Below are 6000 nucleotides of genomic sequence, written 5' to 3'. Positions count from 1 at the left end.
TGTCGGAGCTAACGACTCCCGTCTTCCCCAGTCGGAAGTAACCAGAATGAATATTGTCTCGGTATGTAACTACGCCAAGACCATGTCGGACTCTGTAGGTTTTTCTGGCCCCCTCCCCAATCTGACCAGCGATGACATGTTTAGTCGCATGCTCTCGCTCCGCCGCTGGTTGTCTCAGTGGTGTTCAGAAAATGACGTGGACTTTATTGACAACTGGGAGACATTCTGGGGAAAGCCCGGTCTGATTAGAAGGGACGGCATTCATCCCACCCGGGATGGTGCAGCTCTTATGTCTAGAAATCTGGCCAATGTTATTAGACACTCCCCCTGACAATGCAGGGTCCAGGCCAGGATGCAGAGCTGTAGTTTAACACACTTCTCCGCTGCTTCTCGAGGACCAACGCCTGCCAACAAAACTATAGGATTGCATTATGTAATTAGCGACTCTAAAACTGTAGGATTACATGATATTGGCGACTCTGGCCAGGTGCCTAGCAAAATAGAAGTGGTTGCAGTTCCCCGCCCTCCAAAAGTTCACCAGGTGCAGCGTTATAGAGGCGTTAACCAAGATAACCTTGTAAAGATTAAAACCAATGTACATTTGGTACCAATTACAGACCGACAAATTAGATGCGGACTACTAAATATACGATCATTAAGCTCCAAGTCTCTGTTAGTAAATGATATAATTACAGAGAGCAGGAGTGATATTTTCTGCTTAACAGAAACATGGTTACAGGAGGAAGAGTATGTTAGTTTGAATGAATCAACTCCGCCCGGCTACTTTAATCATCACATTCCTAGAAGCACGGGCCGAGGTGGAGGAGTCGCAGCAATTTATAACTCCGGTCTCCAAACAAAAATTGAACCTAAGTGCAACTATAATACATTTGAAAGCCTCATGCTTGGTCTGAAATTTCCGAGCTGGAAATCAGAGAAGCCAGTTGTGTTAGTGGTAGTGTACCGGCCCCCTGCTGGTGCGTATCTAGAGTTTTTGTCTGAATTTTCAGATTTCCTTTCTGGATTATTGATCAGCACAGATAAATTCATCATAGTGGGTGATTTTAACATTCATATGGATGTTGAAAGCGATAATCTTAAATTAGCCTTCGATTCTCTTCTAGAATCAATGGGTATCTCACAAAAAGTGGATAAACCGACGCACTGTTTTAATCATACTCTGGATCTCGTTCTCACCTACGGTGTTGAAACTGATGGTCTGTTGGTGTCACCTGTAAACTCCCTTTTATCCGACCATTACTTAATAACGTTTGAATTTAATTTTGTTGATGTTGAAGTGCAAAATAGGAGGTATTATTTTAGCAGATGTTTGTCTGATGAAGTTATTGTTAAATTTAGGGAGGCCATTGCTTATCTTACGACAGTGCGAAATAGTGATGTAATCGAGGCCAGTGACCTGGGTTCTACCTCTGCAGATGTTGATTTCCTTGCTAGTAACACTGCTGATTTGTTGCATTCAGCTTTAGATGAAGTTGCTCCTTTGAAAAGGAGGGTTTCTAGCCACAGGAGCTTAACTCCCTGGTATAATTCAGATATCCGCATGTTGAAACAAAACGTGCGTAAAATGGAAAGGAAGTGGTACTCTTGTAGGTCTGTAGACTCTTATCGTGAATGGAAAGATATTCTAATAGTATATAAAAAAGCCATTCGCAAAGCCAGAACAGCTTATTATTCAACGTTGATAGAGGATAACAAAAGTAACCCACGTTTTCTGTTCAGCACTGTAGCCAGGCTGACAAAGAGTCACAACTCTGTTGAGCCGTGCATTCCTGCAGCTCTCAGTAGTGAGGACTTTATGAGCTTCTTCAACAGTAAAATCGCGAGAATTAGAGAAGAAATCAACCAGCCGGTTGTGGGCGTTTCTTCAGCTTTAGCGACTTCCCTACGCTCTGACTTGCCTCTAGACTGTTTTGGTCCTATAGACCTCCCTGAGCTGACCTCACTCGTCAATAGAGCTAAGTCAACCACATGTATGTTAGACCCCATCCCGACTCGACTATTCAAGCATATTTTTTCTCTTATTGGTACGACAATACTGGACCAAATTAACCTATCCCTAAGTTTAGGATATGTACCACAGGTTTTCAAAGTCGCAGTAATTAAACCTTTACTTAAAAAACTTTCTCTTGACCCAGACACCTTAGCTAATTATAGACCAATTTCCAACCTTCCATTTGTGTCTAAAATTCTGGAAAAGGCAGTTTCAAGCCAGTTATGTGACTATTTGTATAGAAATGATCTGTTTGAAGTCTTTCAGTCAGGGTTCAGAATGCATCATAGCACAGAGACAGCACTGGTTCGAGTCACGAATGACCTCCTTATGGCCTCAGATAAGGGATTAGTGTCCATACTGGTTCTACTGGACCTCAGTGCTGCTTTTGACACTATAGATCATGGCATTTTACTGCACAGGTTAGAGCATGTTGTTGGGATTAAAGGGACAGCTCTATGTTGGTTTAAATCATACCTATCTGACAGGTTCCAGTTTGTTCATGTACATGAGGTTTCTTCAGAACAGTCAAGGGTCTGTTATGGTGTTCCGCAGGGTTCAGTGCTAGGGCCAATCTTGTTCAGTTTATACATGCAGCCGTTGGGAAGTATAATCCAGAATCACGGCATACACTTTCATTGTTATGCTGATGATACGCAGCTCTACTTGTCTATGAAGCCGGATGAAACAGAACCGTTAGTTAAACTTCAGGCATGTCTTAGGGACATCAAGGACTGGATGTCCAGAAATTTCCTGCTTCTAAATTCAGATAAAACAGAGGTTATCATTCTTGGTCCAGAGCATCTTAGGAAGGGATTAGATGGTGTTGCGATGGCTTCCAGTGCAACTGTGAGAAACCTTGGTGTTATTTTCGATCAGGATTTGTCGTTTAAACCATATGTCAATCAGGTTTGTAAAATAGCCTTTTTCCATCTCCGTAATATTGCAAAGATTAGGAAAATCCTCTCGCAGAGTGATGCAGAAAAACTAGTTCATGCGTTTGTATCTTCTAGACTAGATTACTGTAATGTGTTGTTAGCAGGATGTCCAAGTAATTTGCTGAATAGGCTCCAGCTGATCCAAAATGCAGCAGCACGAGTACTGACAGGAATTAGCAGGAGAGACCACGTCTCTCCAGTGTTAGCGTCGCTCCATTGGTTACCCGTAAAATTCAGAATCCAATTTAAAATTTTATTACTTGCGTATAAAGCCCAAAACGGCTTAGCTCCGCATTATTTGCAAAACCTGATAGTGCCTTATGTTCCTGTCAGAGCTCTCCGTTCTCAGAGTGCAGGTTTACTCGTAGTTCCTAGAGTATCTAAATGTAGATTTGGAGGGCGGGCGTTCTGCTATCAGGCACCACTACTATGGAACCAACTTCCAATCTGGGTTAAGGAGGCTGACACCACCTCCACCTTTAAAACTAAACTTAAAACATTTCTGTTTAGTAAAGCCTATAGTTAGTGTTTAGTAAACCTCTAGCTGGTGTTGGTAAATCTCTAGGTAGTGTAAACTTTAGTGTGTCAGAGTCGCTCCTGTAGTTTCTTGTGCTGGCCCCCCCTTCTCCTCCCTTTTCTCTCTTTTGTCCATGTTGCAGCATCCTTTGCCGGACACCGGAACCTGCAGGTGGTCGTGGGTGGCTTGTAGCTTGCATTACGGAGCACAAGTCTTTCCCTGACCCTGCACCCCAAACTGGGACTTGCTGATTGGGCCGGAGCTTCGGGAGCTGCATGCTGGCCTGCGGTCCCCACCCCTGGTCATCCCGTTGCTGGCCCCCCCCTTCTCCTCCCTTTTCTCTCTTTTGTCCTGCAGGTGGTCGTGGGTGGCTTGTAGCTTGCATTACGGAGCACAAGTCTTTCCCCGACCCTGCACCCCAACCTGGGACTTGCTGATTGGGCCGGAGCTTCGGGAGCTGCGTGCTGGCCTGCGGTCCCCACCCCTGGTCATCCCGTTGCTGGCCCCCCCTTCTCCTCCCTTTTCTCTCTTTTGTCCTGCAGGTGGTCGTGGGTGGCTTGTAGCTTGCATTACGGAGCACAAGTCTTTCCCTGACCCTGCACCCCAACCTGGGACTTGCTGATTGGGCCGGAGCTTCGGGAGCTGCGTGCTGGCCTGCGGTCCCCACCCCTGGTCATCCCGTTGCTGCTTCCACCTGCCTGCTGTGCTGTTGCCGTCCCTGACCCACCAGTCTGGCCCTCGGCAGGAGGGTCCCCCCTTATGAGCCTGGTCCTGCTCAAGGTTTCTTCCCTCCTAAAGGGGAGTTTTTCCTTGCCACTGTTTGGCTTAAGGTTTTTCTCCCACTAGGGGAGTTTTTACCTGCCATTGTTTATGTAATAACTGCTCGGGGGGCATGTTCTGGGTATGGGTCTCTGTAAAGCGTCTAGAGACAACTCTGTTGTATTAGACGCTATATAAATAAAATTGAATTGAATTGAAATTGAATTGAACTCATTGTCATGTTCAAGAAACCAGTCTGAGATGATTCTTTATGACATGGCGCGTTATCCTGCTGGAAGTAGCATCAGAAGATGGTCCACCGTGGTCATAAAGGGGTGGACATGGTCAGCACCAACACTCAGGTAGGCTGTGGCGTTGACACGATGCTCAGTTGGTACTAATAGACCCAAAGTGTGCCAGGTATATCCCCCACACCATTACACCACCACCACCTGCCTGAACCGTTGATACAAGGCAGGATGGATTCATGCTTTCATGTTGTTGAAGCCAAATTCTGACCCCACCATCCGAATGTGGCAGTAGAAATGCAGACTCATCAGACCAACGTTTTTCCTTCTTCTGTTGTCCAGTTCTGGTGAGTCTGTGTGAATTGTAGCCTCAGTTTCCTGTTCTTAGCTGACAGGAGTGGCCCAGTGTGGTCTTCTGCTGCTGTAGCCCCATCTGCCTCAAGGTTCCACGTGTTGTTCGTTCAGAGTTCCCCTTCTGCAGACCTATTTGTGTTACTGTTGCCTTTTTATCAGCTCCAACCAGTCTGGCCATTCTCCTCTGACCTCTGTTATCACCAAGGCATTTGTGTACATAGAACTGCCGCACACCGGACAGCCTACCTGAATATTGTTGCTGACCATGTCCATCCTTTTATGACCACGGTGGACCATCTTCTGATGCTACTTCCAGCAGGATAACGTACCATGTCATAAAGAATCATATCAGACTAGTTTCTTGAACATGACAAAGAGTTGACTGTCAATGAAAAGTACATGCCTCATATACCACTGATTTGGTACAAAAAATAATGGCCCTCTTCAGAGTGGTCATGGATCAAACTATACTAACCAAAGCAATTTTTTGAACCAGACTGTAAATATATTGATTAAAAACTGCATACAAACACGGGATGCTTAATTGACCATTATTTATGTCAGAATTACTCAGATCAAATTAGTTGTTGCTTGTTGGGCCAAGATTTGCCCTCTCAGACACAAAATGCAACAACAACCATTTGTCTAATGCAACGGTAACTGTCTTCACCTTTTATATTATTTCAATCTAATAAATATATTTTAAAGTTATTGTAGTGTGACTAAAAAATCTAAAATAGCCACTTTGAAGGGTGTTGTAAAAATAAATCAGGGGGGATGGTGGATTTGATCATATGGGGACAGATAATTTGTGCTGATTACAAATAATATAATATATTACAAATAATAGCAGTGACCAAAACAGCTGCAGAAATACTGCAGGAATGACATAGCAGCAGTTAAATGCAGCCTTCTGTAAGCTTTAAATATCCACTGGGCTTACATCAAATACATCAAAACACAACAATAAAAAACACTTTTCTGTACTTATCAATATGACTCTGTCCTTCACAGGATAAGTAACATGGATCACTGCAAAAACTCAAAATCTTAACAAGAATATTTGTCTTATTTCTAGTTAAAATGTCTCATTTTAGTAAACAAAATCTCATTACACTTAAAACAAGACTCATCACTGGAAAAAACAACAATTTTCACCTGTTTCAAGTAGAT

Source organism: Cololabis saira, chromosome 12, assembly GCF_033807715.1.
Source record: "Cololabis saira isolate AMF1-May2022 chromosome 12, fColSai1.1, whole genome shotgun sequence".
Lineage (NCBI taxonomy): Eukaryota > Metazoa > Chordata > Actinopteri > Beloniformes > Belonidae > Cololabis > Cololabis saira.
The sequence above is the reverse complement of the archived record's forward strand: the minus strand, read 5'-3'. Positions refer to the sequence as shown.